Below are 17,007 nucleotides of genomic sequence, written 5' to 3'. Positions count from 1 at the left end.
AGAGGTTGAGTGGAATCTCATCAATACATTTGTGAGTTCTAAATCTTGCGCCTCTTTTGTTCATTGATTGAATCAGTAATTCTCAGCATTGCTGATAACAAGAAATAATATCACTTGATTTGTTCATTATTACTATCTCCATTTTCCATTAGCATGTCAAATTTTGTAATTCTAAGCAAAATAACTGTGTGGAGTTGGTACCTTATCAGTTCCATGGGCAAGATAGTTTGGAATCAGCAGGGCTTTTCTGCATTTTCTCAAACTTTACAAGACACCTAACCACACACACACACACACACTTCCAAAATGTAGGACAAAAATCTATGTGGGCCTTCCTATTTTTGCTGCCACCTAAAAATGATGGTTTCCTGAAATTCCAGGGAATACGCATGGCTGTAGCAATTATAGTCCTGTGTGACACCATGGGCTTAAATTATACCAGTAAAAATATATGCCATAAATATCACAAAGTTTCACTATTTTTACATTCCTCTGCTTGCATTACATCATTTCAAAAATAAATGAGCGATTAATTTAATTATAAATCCAATTATCTAAAAATGTAAGCAGTCAGTTCTGTAAAATGCATGCCGTGCTGTCAGCACTTAATTAACATCCATATCTGTCAAAGCCTTAAGATTTTTTCTCCTCAGCAGCCATTTCTAGAGATGGACTGACTTAAAGGGATTACAGGGATTGCTGAAATACAAATAGCTAGTAACAGAGCACACAGCAAGGGTTTGACATCTTCTATTCCGTTCAGATTTAAATCCCTTATTGTTTATTACTTAATTTTTTAAAAGATACTTAGTATCTGTCTTTGCTTTAGATTATTAAAAAAACAGTATTTTGCATATTCAATAATTAACATTTTTCATAACAATAAGTCAGTGTTTCCCAAACTGTAGTCCAAGGGCCACCTACATTAACAGCATTTGGCATGTGATTGTTAAGATCGATTTCTGAGCAACTCTTGAAGAACAGTCTTAGTATCTGCATTTTAATCAAGTTTTCCAGGAAATTTGTGGGCATACTGAAGTTCAAGGATTGTTGTAGTAAGTGTGTGAAGTGAAGGTTGGAATATTTTCATTGCTCACAGAGAACAATGTATAGGTATCTATGTGCATGCAAATGTGTTCTAGGGCCACATGTTCAGCCAACGCATCTCTAAAAATTAGAAGATGCATGATATTTAATAGTCTGTCTCTTAAAATTATGTCTATAGTATATTTTGTGTGGCATTTGGTCTACATGATAAATAAATATCCTCTATGTCTACATCTGATTCATTTTGCCGTATCATAATAAACAAGGCATTCTGATGTATTGCTTTGACAAATAACTAGAAGGTTTCTGACTTTTATATGAGACTGTCTTATTGGACTATAATGACCTGATTGAATGTGTTTTAACTACCATTGTTGCTCAACTGCAATTCAGACCGATCTGGGATTGGTAGACTACTACAAAAGAAATATGCTTTGTGATACCGGTGAATCATATCTAAAGATCCAAAGTAGAATTTTGAATTTAATACAGCAGAAAAAAATCCTATGTCAGCAAGACAGAATGTCCAAACTCCTTTCTCTTTTGCTCTCACATATAAGCATAAAAGGATAAGACCTGTAAAGAAACAGTGCCAGATCCAAGAGCTCACTCAATGTACCCTGAGAGTTTTAAAGACTTCCTGTGCTGTAATATTCCCTTTGTATGGCCTTACTCCACTATGGAGATGCCCACATCTAATAAAAAGGCTTCATCACTGCTGCCACTGTGCTTTCTGAGGTTCCACTCTTCTAAGTCGTTCTACCTAACACTGCTGCATAGGATTATGGTGCTCAAGGCTGCTCCATGCTGCACAGTATCTGAATATCTTTGTTAAAATATCAGGTATTTATTCCACTTCACAAATCTAAAGGTACACAAAACTTCTGAGTGTCTTCTGACACGAGACCACCCCTGAAGGGAGAATGAGACTGATGATGTCATAACTCCTATTAGCTGCTGTTCAGGATAAGAGATGTCAATACGGAAGGTACAGTCCTCCTGGGAGCATGATGTAATCAGTGACATTCTGTTTTTTAGATAAAAGAGTCATTGAATACAGGTCATTGTATCAGTACTTAAACTGATAAGTGATTCATACCAAAATTATTTAGGCCCTTATTTCTAGAAAGAACATAAGAGAATTTTATGTTAAATTCACTTCAATTCAATTAAAACTGTTCAAGTATTTACATTTGAAACATATATAAGTTAATCTCAATGATTGTGCAATTTAACCATGCAGACAGCTGTTTTTATTCAAAACCTGTTCAAAGACCAAGAAATGTATTACATTTTCTTTGAAGAATATAGAACAAAGTAATCCTATAAGGGTAGATGAATGGTAATTTAAAATTATTTATTAATTTATTCTATACATATTTCCTTTTTTTTTGAGACGGAGTCTCGCTCTGTCACCCAGGCTGGAGTGCAGTGGTGCAATCTCGGCTCACTGCAAACTCTGCCTCCCGGGTTCACGCCATTCCCCTGCCTCAGCCTCTCCGAGTAGCTGGGACTACAGGCGCCCGCCACCACACCCAGCTAATTTTTTGTATTTTTAGTAGAGACGGGGTTTCACCGTGGTCTCGATCTCCTGACCTCGTGATCCGCCCGCCTCGGCCTCCCAAAGTGCTGGGATTACAAGCGTGAGCCACCGCGCCCGGCCCATATTTCTTAAATATCTACCATGTCCAGACATATTGTAGCAGTAGCATAAGTACTGGTAAATCAAAAATATTTATTCAGGGAGGGAATTTCTAAATTACAAGCTCCTCAACAGCAGATTATCTCATTCCTTTTTCTATACCCCCCACGTTACCTAACATGATGCCTAACACATCAAAGATACTCCATTAAAATCTGTTGAATATGTTTATTGAGAAATTACTAAAAACAAATTATTGTTCCATATTTGGCAAGCAGATCCAGGAGGAAGTAGCAATAGAGAAAGGAGAAAAATAAAGGTCAAATTCAGAGACCGTTGAAGAATAAGCATGGCTAGGGGATATACTCATGAAAATATTTGAGAAAGAGAAGTGTGTTCGAATCATGGCACCTTAAATGCCATGTGTTGAACTTTTGTTTCTTTCACAGAGAGTTGTTGAATAGTTCTACAAGAAAATATCATCATAATATTTAACCCTAAGTGCTTTGGTTTATGAAGGCTCTGCTCTTCTGGCTCCTTTTAAAGGTTTCATTACCAGAACAGATACTGGGGAAATTACCTGGCTACCTTAACCTGGTGCCCCCAAACCATTGAGGTTTCAGACTTACATTCACAACACGGCCTTGGGCTATACAGAGAGCTTTGTTCCTTTTTATTCAAATTTATATCAAATATGAATCAATTTGTCAGTAGGGCAAGGGTCAATACATGCCTCCAGTCATATGAAATTACAGAAAGAGATGTGGATTATACAAAAACTGGTATCTAAAGGAAAGTGATTCTCTAGTTTCTGGTATCGTTAATTATTCTCCCTGAATGTAAGCAACTATTTCCTTGTATCAAATCCAAGTCTTGTCAATCAATAAATACTTCCTGAGTACCTACTATGTGCAATGCTTCATACAAGCCCCAGTTAGTAATAGCAGTAGAAGCAAATTCTCAAACTTCAAAAGCTTAGCGCCTAGTTAGGCACGAGCTTTAGAGAAAACTTGATGGATCTACCTTTTGATCCCTTCCACCAAGAGGAAACAGTCTAAGCATTTATTATTGTAAAGAACATACATCCAAATCTCCGAAGCTTAGTGAACAATACAAATGTCAATTTGACCTCCAAAAACTATAATTCTCTTACTATACTCTCTGACTCAAAATTTACCAATGGTACACCATCATTTCATCAGTCATTCAACAATTATCTATTAAATAGTTTTATGTGTTAGGCATTATGCTAGGCAATAGAAATTAAAAGATACACTTAACAATTTTTAGCTTAGTAGTTAAGATATACGTACTGCATCTTCCAACTTCTAAGTCAGGCTCTGTTTTAAAAGCCTAAGTATTGTGGCACATATACACCATGGAATACTATGCAGCCATAAAAAATGATGAGTTCGTGTCCTTTGTAGGGACATGGATGAAACTGGAAAACATCATTCTCAGTAAACTATCGCAAGGACAAAAAACCAAACACCGCATGTTCTCACTCATAGGTGGGAATTGAACAATGAGAACTCATGGACACAGGAAGGTGAACATCACACTCCAGGGACTGTTGTGGGGTGGGGGGAGGGGGGAGGGACAGCATTAGGAGATACACCTAATGCTAAATGACGAGTTAATGGGTGCAGGAAATCAACATGGCACATAGATACATATGTAACAAACCTGCACATTGTGCACATGTACCCTAAAACCCTAAAGTATAATAAAAAAAAAAACAAAACAAAACAAAACAAAAAAATAATAAAAAAAAAAAATAAAAGCCTAAGTATTAACTCAATTTTCATCTAAACAAATGATGTAGCTACTATTATTAGCTTCAGTTTGTAAATGAGAAAATAAGAATTTCAACTCTATTTCAGGATCCAGATTAAATTTTATCTTTATAGGAAAGTGTCTCCTCAGGCAACCTCCTCCTCTGAGGTCTTCCCCCTCGTCAAAAATCTTCGAGTTGTCCTTTGTCTCACCTACTGATATTATATTCTTGCTTACTTTTTAAATGCAAGGCCACTTCCAACTGAATATTGGGAAACTGAATTAGAAAAAATATATTTGAGGACAACTTAAAAGGTTGAGGAAAGAAAGTATTTTGGAGAAGTATTTTCTTTGTTGAAATTTGGTGTTTCTGATATGTCTTAATGGACAATAAATAGAACAGAATATCCAATATAAAACTCTTCTAGGAAATCTGAGCCTATGTTTGTAGCATTTTAGATGTTTATATTAACAAAAGGCAGTGAGGCTGAGAGACAAGGGTACAGAATGTGAGTCTAGTCAGAACTGATGCACATGGCTCAGTGGATTTAGGCAAGCCATTTCAGTGTCTGTACAATGGGAATAGTAATATAATACATACTTCTGATAATTATATAAAAAATGTACGTAAGACACCTGTGATCGTTTCTCTCTACCCCTAACTACACTGTAAGTTTCCGAGAGAGAGGAAAAAAAACATACCTTATACATATCTTTAGATTCCTAATGGGGCTTAAATACTTTGCACAGTGTGTGATTAATAAATGTATGTGCGTAAGTGTAAGTGTGTGTCAGCATGTAAGTGTGTGTGTGTTCAGAAGATTTAGGTGTCTTAGAATAGAGCTGATAATTAAAAGAAAAACACCTATGAACATCTATGCAACTACCTTCATTAAGAAATCTTGAAGCAGCCAGGCACGGTGGCTCACACCTGTAATCCCAGCACTTTGGGAGGTCGAGGTGGGCGGATCACGAAGTCAGGAGATCGAGACCAACTTGGCTAACACAGTGAAACCCCATCTCTGCTAAAAAAAAATACAAAAAAAAAATTAGCTGGGCGTGGTGGCGGGCGCCTGTAGTCCCAGCTACTCGGGAGGCTGAGGCAGGAGAATGGCGTGAACCCGGGAGGCGGAGCTTGCAGTGAGCCGAGATCGCGCCACTGCACTTCAGCCTGGGCGAGAGACTCTGTCTCAAAAAAATAAATAAAAATAATAAAAAATAAATAAAAATAAATAAAAATCTTGAAGCACAAGAATTACTATTAAATGGTTAACATTGGTGCTATGATTTGCTTGTGTCCCCCAGATTTCATGTCTTGGAAACTTATTTCCTAACATGACAGTATTTAAAGAGGATACCTTAAAGAGGTGATTGAATCATAATCCATTCATGGATTAATGGATTCATGGGTTATCATGGGAGTAGGACTGGTGGCTCTACAAGAAGCGGAAGAGAGACCTGAGCAAACACCCGAGCACACGCAGTCCCTTCACCACATGATGCCCTGTGTTGCTGCTGCCACAGGACTCTACGGAGTCCCCACCAGCAAGGAGACTCTCACCAGATATGGCCCCTCGACCTTGGATTTCTCAGCCTCCATAACGGTAAGAAATAATAAATTTCTTTTCTTTATAACTTCCCTGGTTGCAGGCGTTTTGAAGCAATAGAAAATGGACTGATAAAATTGGACTGAGGATACTTCCATGCATTTCTTTTTCTTTACTTTGTGAAATTGTGGTTATCTATTTAGGAGTTAGCATATGTTCTACAATTTTCCCAGGATGACTATGAATACCAAATAAGATAATATATGAAAGCACCTTTGCAAATTAAAAGTAGTATAAAAATGGACTATACTATTATAAATAGAGGCTTCCATATAACTGATCATCAATTTAACACTTCATAAAACTTAAGCTTACTATAAAACAGAAACTTGAGTCGCAGTCTTTGAAAATCTATTTCCGGAATTATCTTGAGGCCAGACTTTCAAAACCCTTTTATATGGAAATTTATTAAAGAAAAGAATCATTCTATAATGTTCTTTCCTCTCTTCTTTATTCCACTGAGAAGTTAGAACATTTATCAAATAGGCCAGTTCAAAAACCCCTAATGGTTAGCTGCCAAGACTGAATTTATATGGACCAAATTCTCTAGAAATGATACTATTAAGTGTGAATTTCCAAAAAATTCCCATCTCAATTGTAATAAACTCATTGAGAAATATTTTTATTTCTTAGAATTGATTTCTTCATAAGTCTTCATGAAGTCAGCATTATATGTTATCTCTTTTACGGGAAGGGAAATGAAATATACTCAGCTAATAGATAAAAAATTAAATAAAAAGTTAGGTATTAAAAGACAAGGCATTGGGAACTGGAGAAAAAATGGGTCTCTAGATGTCTTGAGAATATAATGGCATAAAATGAGAGAAATATTTTTCCTGTGACATATTTTATATGCTATTTTCAGAGCAGTTTTAGACTTAAAGAAAATTGAACAGAAAGTACAGAGTTTCCATATATCCCTTCTCTCCTGCATAGTTTCCCCATTAACATTTTGCATTATTGTAGTCGATTTGTTACAATTGATGAGCTAATATTAATACATTATTATTCACTGAAGTTCATAGTTTAAATCAACATTCACTCTTCATGTATATCTATCTGCTGTGGGTTTTAACAATTGGGAGGAAGGATACAATAGAGCTTATCTTTCAAGATCTAGTGACTTCTTCAATGCAGTGAAGTTGCCAGTATCACTTGCAATGTAGGTATGTAAAAGCAATCATTTGCTTAGCAAATAAGAAGCTGTTATATAGGTAATTTTATTTGTTTTAAAATCTTTAAAGGTCCTAGGGATTTAACAGATCCAAGAAATATGGTTCTTGGCTTCAAGGAGGGTATGAACCAGTGAAAGATAAGCAGACTGCATAGTACCTGTAGAGATATTGGAACAGACAATGAGGAAGAGGGAGGAATTCAGGGATGAGTGTTTGCCTTTTGGGGTGGCTATTAGGGTGTTACATATTGCTATTCAACAAAAGGGAACCCAAGTTTTGATGGGAAAGTGAGTTGACCAATAATTTAGATTTGAACATATTGTATTTGAGTTTCCCATTAGACATTCAAGTGGAGATACTAGGTAAACATTTGAATAAATAAGACCAGAATGTAGAGGTCAGACAGGAGTGGGGGATAGCTACTTGGAAGTCATCTACATATTGATGACATTTGAAGCCCAGTAATAGAACCTCCTATCAATTTGTTTTATGCAATGAACAAAATGGAAGGAAGAAAAAAGAAGCAACAGAAATATAAATCTGAAATTATTTTGTTTTTCCTTTGCCATGGCTCTCTAACTAAAAGAAACAAAATAAGGGGAGGAAGCAGTGAGAGCTCTGTCTATTGGCAGCCATGAAGCTGTTTGTTCTCTTGGTAGATTATTTACTTTCTTTACAAGTTTAGAAGAGATACCTTTGCTCTAAAGGTATCTCTAAAAAGAGATACTTTTTGATCTAAAGTTCCTGCCAAGGTAAAACATTTCAAAAAAATTGCTTCCTGAGTGTTTTCAGGATTGGAGGAATATCACTACAATAGCTGCAGTTTCTTAGAATAAAGATATTAGAAATTTGGAGGTTGAAGAATGCAGAAATTTGTCCTCTTTTATTTTTGTGAACTAATTTTGAACATACAATGTTTGTTATAGCAATTTAAAGACATTTAGTTTTTTTCAATAAAATATCAATTTTGAGTTTGATATGTCCAAATTTCTATTCTTAAATTTTAAACTATCATTGACATTCTAAGTGATTTTGATTTAGCGTGAAAATTAAACTCCTAACATGACTTCCCTTCCGGAAGCTGTGAGTATATAGTTCTTGAATAAGTTATGTCCTGAAACATAATTAGCATTTCTGTCAAAGCACAATATCTTAACTGAGTCAGGTACTATTTCTGACATGCCGGTAATAATGATTGTTTGGCTATGGTTTTTCATCTCTTGTTGTTGTGTCTCCTTCTTTGGGAATGATTCCATTTTGTTTTCTGTAATTAATATTTTTATTTGAATAGGAGTCAGTAACCTAATATAGCCTCTCATGGAAAAATTCTAATGTGGCTGGGATTTAGTGTTTTTCTGAGAATGAGAAACTTCCTGGATTCATCTGGAATACACATATTATTTTATGAAACAAAAAAAAATCCATTGAGAGCAACACTTTAAGGGGTATGCAGAGTAATAGATTTTAGACCCTGAGAGAAGCTCATTTCCACTGTAGCTATGTCTTTCTTACCACTTTCTGCTATTCGCATCTAATCTATACATCATTCACCTTCAGACAGGCTCACAATACAAATTCTTAGCGGTAGATCTTTGCTCAGCCTTAACAGCCAACTAGTTATTTGACCAAAACTAAGGATAGCAAAGAGGATAAACGTTTTAGATAGGGCTCTAGTATAGAAGAGTTCAAATTATTCTTTCCTCGAACAAAGATTTAGGTAAAACACAAAGATAAAAACATAGTGAGGGAAATTCAAAATTGTCAAGATATCAGTTCTCCCCAACTTGATCTATAGATTCAATACAATTCCAGTCAAAGCTGCAGCAAGTTATTTTGTTTACATTGACAGTGATTCTAAAGTTTACACAGAGAAGCAGAATGGTCAACAAAATGTTGAAGAAAAAGAGCAAAGCTGGAGGACTGACACTGTCCAAGCTCAAGATTTAAAGCCATAAAGACTATAAAGCTATGATCACCAAGATACTGTGGTACTGGTGAAAAAAACAGATACATAGATCAATGGAACAGAATAGAGAGTTCAAATATAGAACCATATAAAGATAATCAACTGACTTTTGACAAAGAAACAAAGGCAATTTAATGAAGAAACAGTCTTTTCAACAAATTATGTCAAAATAACTGGACATCCATGCCCAACAACAAAAAAATTTAGATACGTACCTTACACTCTTCACAAAAACTAACTCAAAATGAGTCAGGGACCTAAATTTAAAATGCAAAACTATAAAACTCCTACAAGGTAACCTAGGAGAAAGTCAAGGCGACCTTGGGTATGGAAATAACTTCTTTGGTAGAGCAATAGGGGCAGAATCCAAACTTCTTTGATATAGCAATAAAGGCGGAATCCAGGAAAACCAGAATTGCAAAGCAGGACTTCATTAAAATTTAAAATTCCTGTTCTGCAAAAGACACTGTCAAGAGAAGGAGAAGACAAGCCATAGGCAGGGACAAATATTTGTGAAAACATCTGATAAAGGAGTGTTATCCAAAATATACAAAAATTCTTAAAACTTAAAAATAGGAATACAAACAACTCAACTAGAAAATGGTCAAAATTCCTGAAGAGACATCTCACCAAAGAAGATAAACAAATGGCAAATAAGTATATGAAGAGATGCTCAACATCATATATCATCAGGCAATTGCACATTAAAATGGTAAAAAGATATCACTACATACCAATTCAAAGGGCAAAAATCTAACACCAAATGTTGTTGGTTCCTGCTGTTCCATATCCTCAGTAGCATTTGATGTGGAAGAACAGGAACTCTCATTTATTACTGGTAGAAATGCAAAATGGTACGGCCACTTAGGAAGAGAGTTTGGCAGTTTCTAACAGAGTTAAACATATTCTTACCATATGATCCAGCAATCACACTCCTTAGTATTTACACAGAGAAGTTGAAAATGTATGTCAGTACAAAAACTGGCACAAGGATGTTTATAGCACCTTAGTTAATAATTGCCAAAAATTGAAACCCATCCTTCAGTAGAGGAATCAAGAAATAACCTGTGGTACAACGAGGCCATGGAGTATTATTTAGCACTAAAAAGAAATGAGCTGTCAAACCATGAGAATATATTAAGGAAACTTAAATGCATGTTACTAAGTGAAAGAATTCAATATGAAAAGACTATATACTGTATGATTTCAACCATATGACATTCTGGAAAAGGTAACACCACAGAGACAGTAAAATAATCAGTATTTCCTAGGGGTTAGCAAGGAGGGAGAAATGAATAGGGAGATCACGGAGCTGGAATGCAGTGGCAGAGAAGAGTTTTAGGGCAATGAAACTATTCTGTATGATACTATCATTATAAATCCATCCAAATCCATAGGATGTACAACAGCGAGAGTAACCCTAATGTAAACTAAGGACTTCAGCTGATAATAATGTATCAGTGCGGGTTCATCGATGGTGACAACTGTACCACTTTGATGCGGGATGTTGATAGTGGGGGAGGCTATGAGTGAGGAGACAAGGGGTATATGAGAACTTGCTGTTATTTCTGCTCAACTTTGCTGTAAACCTAAAACTCTTAAAGTCTTTTAAAAAATAACAAAATTATAGGGAGAAATAAAGTACAGTGTGGAGTCACAGGAAAGGTGATATTCGCTCTGTTTAAAAATGACCTTAGAGATAGTCCATATCTAACACTATTCTCAGAATATACCACTCATGTATCTGTATTTCTTTTTAATTGATAATATCCGTATAGTATTAGAGATTAATATCCCATGGATAGGAGTCTAGTAAAGGAAATAACTCATTTATAGAACACCCACTGTTTCAAATACCGGTGGTTTACAAATACCTTTAATCTTCAAAATTACATGTAGGTAACTATTATTGACTCCAAGTAACACATCGAGAAATGAGGTTTAGAGAAGTCAAGCAGCTTGCCAATGATAATAAATGGCGGTACCTGTCCCATAACATCTTCATCCTCAGCATAATGCCCGTCTGCATGATTCTTCTCATCACTGGAGTACATATGATAGGTAAACTGCCACGTCACTGCCAGTTCTTTATGTGAATTATCTTTTTTTAATACTCATAATAATACATTGAGATTTATACCATTTGTGCCTTTCTTTAAGGATGAGTATTACATTTTATGATTAAATAATTGTCAGTGTCTGAATTATTGATTTGAAGCCCCATTGATTTGGGGCTTCAAAAACCCGAGAACCTACCACAATGCCTATCATACGGGAACTGCTTAGTAAACAGTTTTTACATTCCTGAACGTATAAATTAGCAAATTGTTTTGAGAGTTATAACTATGCCACTTACCTAAAAAAATTGCTTAATATTTGTACAGAATATGTAAAGGGATAAATTGAAGAGACTGAAAAGAGAAGCAATGACATTCCAATTGCCCCTTTTCTTTCCTTCAGTTCCATTCAAACTGGACCACTATATTTGACTCTTAACAATTTTGTTTTGTTTTCTTTCAAATCACTTATCACATCCCCCATCTTTGTTTTTTCCTCTCAACATTATGGCTAAAATCTAGTTAATAAAGAGCAGTGATTTTAATTATAGGCCCAGCTACTTCTCACCAACCTATTAAAGAATCTCCCTCCTACTATAAATACAAGTATACAGATAGGAAGTGAATTTCCCAAGGCAGCAGGTTTAACCCTTATAGAGAATAACCTGAGAAGGAATTTTCAAATGGTTCAACTTTTTACAGCTTCAGTCAAAATACTTTCAAGAGATTTCTGCTGACTGGCTCCTTGGAGCGCATCCCTGGCACAGGCCTGCACGCCCACTGGCAAGAAGCTGTGGAATGAATGAGTGGCAGGAGGGGAAGCAAGGCTGTGTTCTCTGTCCACATGAGTGTCCCTCCTTTGAATGGTTTTCTCCTAGATGCTAAATCAGGGGAAAGGATCTCTTCCTTTTGCTGCAACTGTCAAACTTGTTTTGTTTGTGGAAAGTCACCCAGCTTGTTAGACTCTTACTTTGTTTATTAAACTGATAAAATGGGCCCATAGTCTCTCTACCAGGCCCAGTAAACCCCTTGCTGTCTTTCCTACCAATCAGCTATCTTTCCCCCGTGTTTCTGCAGTCCACAAAAAGATTAATTGTTGGCAAAAGAAAACCAAATTCTATATACTTGCTTTTTTTGGTGCTGTTGTTAATCACATTTCCTTAAATTGTAATCTGGAGTCTAAAACAAGTTAAGACTGTAAACCATATCTTTATTTATATTTATGTTTACAGAAACCGTAGGTGACCAAGCCATGATTACAGACTGAATTATGTTCCCAGTACATTTGAACACTCAAAATAAGACTCTTAAAAATGTAAATTAATGTACCTAAAATCTTTTTATTTTCAATATATTTTAACATTTCTCTATGAAAAATTAGTTATTGATTTTTGAGAATATGGGTAATTAGAAATATATATATACAGTACACATATAAAGAAGTGGGTAACACTATCACAGTTATTTTGAAATTTTAAAAAGTCTGTAACAGTGAATAAGAACACATAAATCATCACAAAAATTAATTGGGATATTAATAAGACTGATTTATCACTGTAAATTAGGATAAAAGACTCTTAACCTTTTATAAACATAAGCCCTTTTAATAATCTAATGAAGGTTATATAACATCTCCCCTAAATAATGCAAACCAACACACAGGATTTGATAGATCAATATTATGTTAAGTCCATGGGAATTGATTGAAAACACTGTAAGGACAGGGCCCATCACTGTCTGGTCTGTTTTTTTTATCCCAGTGTCTTCTACCATACCCAAAACACAGAATTTAGCACTGTTTTGGAGCTTAGGCAAATATAGTTCAAAATGAAGCAAAAATTGTATTTACAACAATCAAAAAAGAGGATGCAGAACTATTATTTGCATACAGTAAAATTATAGACCAGGATATCAAAGAAAATGGATTTAAATAAAATATGAACATTAAGAGTTCAGCAAAGTGACTAAGCAGAAGATAAATATAAACTATAGTTTTCTTTTGTACTAACAATTTCTACTTAGAAATAAGAAAAATGAAGCCTCAGCCTGCAGTATTAACGAACACGATTGATGACCTAGAAATACTTTTAATAATCAGTACAAGAAATGAAAAGCTATATTTATTGATAGACTTAAAAGAAGCATTGACAAATTGGAAAAATATACCAGCTCCTGATAACAAGACTCGATATTCTTAAGGTTTTCCAAAATGACACACTTTCAATCAAAGCACAAATGGGATTTCTCTAAACTTGAAAGAATAAGTCTCAAATTTACTAGAGAAGAAAAATGGTTGAAAAGGACATTAAGACTATTTTGGAACAAATTATAGCTAATGCATACATAGCATTTACTACTAACCACTTTAAATGCATTTAATTCTCATTGGAGTTCTCACAGAAAATCTCTATGGTAAATGCTATGAATATCTCAGTTTTACAGATAGAGAAATTGAAACACAAAGATGTGAAGTAGCTAAGGTCACACAGTTAACTAGTTGGCATGTTGGGATTCACAACCAAGCAGTTTAGCTCTAGAGTCCAAGTGCTTAAGTACTCTACCAAATTGTTTCTCAAGGCTAATAAAATAACTATAATCCCACCAATTGAAAATCATAATAAAAAGCTTCATAAAAAATGATGTTCTTTAAAGAATAAACAGATTCTATAAGAACTAACATTTTCTGAGCATTTATTGTGTGCCAGACACCCTACATGTATTATCTCACCCCTCACAAAAACCTTGATGTAGGTTCTTTCTTTGTGTCCCTTTTAGGGATGAAACACCTGAGTCATGTAGGTTAAGCAATCTGCCCAGGATTGTGGTGTTTCTGGTACTAGTAAGTGGTGGAATTAAGATTTAAACCAGGCTTACATTTATATTGCTTACATCCTCTATTTGTGAAAGTGCTAATAGGTAAAGATATGAAATACGACTTAATAAAGGGCACTGAGGCAATTAAATAGCTAGAAAAAAATCAGTAAGTATTCTAATCTCACTTCATATATCAACAAAAACTCAGACGAATTAAAAGTCAAAATATAAAAATCAAATTAACTTATACAAACTTAAAAAGGAAATAAATACACCAACTCCTTGAATATAAGAAAATACAAAGGAAAAAATTTAAGTTGTATATATAAAAGTTATGAATGAATATTAAGGGCAAAATATAAATTGGGAAAATACTTCAAAAAGATTACAGACATAGCTATAAGGAACTCACAGTTAATATATGAAAGACTATTGTAATAGACTAATGAATAAAGAACATGTTAAACTTACATGAATGAACATACATGTATGACATATGAATAAAAAATGCAAATTAATGCTGTATATATATTTTATTTGATAAAATTTGCACAGCATGAAAATGAACAATACTTGATGTTTATGTGGATGCAATGATTAATATTTTCCTATACTGCTACAAGAAGTAGTAACTAAGACAACCTTTTCAGGAAATAATTTAGTAATATGCATCAAGTGTCTTAAAAGTATTCAGATATTTTGATACAGTGATTCCTCATAGAGAAATCTATTCTGATTAAATAATTTGATGTGTTTACATATAATAGAGCAATATGATAAAAATATTAGGGAAGCCTTAAAATTACACTTTCAAATGCTTTATAATAATCAGAATCAGGAAAAGCTTATACTGGATTATGTGAAAATGCAGGGCTAAATATTAGATATTACGACCTCAATAATACATGGTACATAAACTAATCAAATAGAAGGCAGAAAATAAGGAAAAAAAAAGGGTAATTAAAAAACATAAAATAAGATTTTAGAAATGCATCAAAGTACATAAGAAATTATAATAAATATAACTGGATTAAACTATTTTACTTGCTAAATGGCACATGTCAGAACAAACCTTAACAACCATTAGCCAACATGCCTTGAGTATTTAGAAGAAATAAAACATAAATAACACCAAAGCATGATTATTTCTATAAGGTGGCATTATGGGCAATCCTTATTTTCTTAGCATATTTTTTGTATATCCACATTTTCCTATGATAAAGGACATATTACTTTAATAGAAATTACTATTAAAGCAAAACTTAACATGAGTTCATTATTGTATTTAAGTGCATTTCTCTTATAGTGATTATTTGGACAAAATATTATATGCTTACAACTTTATCCTTGCACCAATTAAAAAACAAAAGAATTCCCGGAAGTTGTGATGCATATAATAAACCAAAACTATTTCCAAATAAGTTTTAAATGAGCCTGTAACAAATTCCCTCTGGATACACAGTTAATAGATTTTTTTTTGCTTTTTAAATCAGGACATGCTACCACCACACTTTCTTATTACAGGATGGAAGACAGCTCTGTAGGGGATTTCATCTTCAAACTGTGTTTCCTAGCAACACTCTTTAAACCAGAGTGTCTTTTCTTATATCAAACATTCACATCTGTGGAAAGTGCTCGAAAACTTTTATCCTGTGACTAAACCATGTGAACTAGGTAGCAGGCAGCTGGAAAGGGAGAAAAGGAGTATCAATTCAAAAATCACTAGAATTTTCTTGTTTCCTTTGAAATATTATGACGCTTGTGCTTTAAGTTTGGAGAAATACATTTGCATTTCTCTGTCACAGTTTTATGAATTTCGTAATATTTTTAATTGTCAAGAATGTGGACTGAAAAAGAACAGACACCACGACTATATCATCCTCATTTTTCTCAATACCAGAAATAGTCAACAAATAGCTGAGGAATACATTTAACTTAAAAAAGCATTGCTTGAAGTAGATCATTCTTAACCGTGAATGCAAATTAGGAGCACCTGGGAATCTAAAAACACACGCCTCCCCTGGTACAAAACTCTAGTTATTCTGTTTGGAGTCAGGCTTGATTAAAATTTAGGCTTGAGGAAATCTTCAGGTGATTGTAACATATGGCCTAATTAAAAGCATATATATTGTGCAAGACATATAGTCAGTGATGAATAAATATTCTGGAATAAATTACTGAAAGACGATCAGATGTATCTTAAATATTCTAGCTTGTAAGGAGATTTGCTCAAATGAATCAAATGTACAGTTCAGATAATAAAACCACAAAGAAGCCAAAATGTAAAAATCAAAGCTTCATATGTGCAAAGCAAGTAAGAAAAAAATAATTTTAAAAGGTCTTTGCTATTATAAACTATTTTACTTATACTAAATATGAAATATGTTAAATTCAAAGCATTTTAATTGGAGACTATGTGTGCATGAATATTGACACTCATATTAAGCTTAGAAGGTACACCAGGTGGGCTTAGTGAAGACGGACTACTATTTTGAGCTCTGTCATATGATTAGGCATGGCATAGATCCTGAGAGATGGGCAACAGGAGAAAGAGGTCCAGATGAGATTATTTCCTCTGAAAGTACTAGTTCCTATTGTCTTAGAGGAAAGATTATCTCTAGATAAATATTCATATAACTCAGTTTTCTGTGTTTCGTGTTACAGAAAGTTTACAGAGAACTCTCTGGGAGAGTGAGTCAGAAACCAAAATCAATCTGGGACAATATATCATTTATTTTCATACTGGAATGGCTTTCAAATCATCTACTTTTATTGTTGTTAATGACATGTTTCTTCTATGTAACAGTCTCTGAATCCAACTAAGAAAAGGCATAAATATACTGATGAGGTTTATTTAACCCATGTCTAAATAATCAGAACAAATCACTAATGGCATTTAAAGTATTCCAAAATGCTTGTTACT

At 34.3% G+C, this 17,007-nt stretch overlaps 1 protein-coding gene across 7 annotated transcripts in view; it reads right to left on the bottom strand.

The window, feature by feature from the left end:
- The window catches only part of CNTN1 (contactin 1), a 390,240-nt gene that overhangs the window by 179,961 nt on the left and 193,272 nt on the right, over positions 1–17,007 (bottom strand). The window contains exon 1 of one of the 7 annotated variants that reach the window (XM_030822636.1): positions 5,353–5,376. The exons of the other annotated variants lie outside the window; for them this stretch is intronic. The gene's annotated coding sequence lies outside the window, so the exon portion shown is untranslated. Of the gene's footprint in view, positions 1–5,352; positions 5,377–17,007 lie in introns of those variants that run through there. 7 annotated transcript variants of the gene reach the window in all.

The sequence above is a fragment of the Nomascus leucogenys genome, chromosome 11, assembly GCF_006542625.1.
Source record: "Nomascus leucogenys isolate Asia chromosome 11, Asia_NLE_v1, whole genome shotgun sequence".
In the NCBI taxonomy this organism is placed as follows: Eukaryota; Metazoa; Chordata; class Mammalia; order Primates; family Hylobatidae; genus Nomascus; species Nomascus leucogenys.
This window is presented reverse-complemented; position numbering and strand designations above follow the sequence as displayed.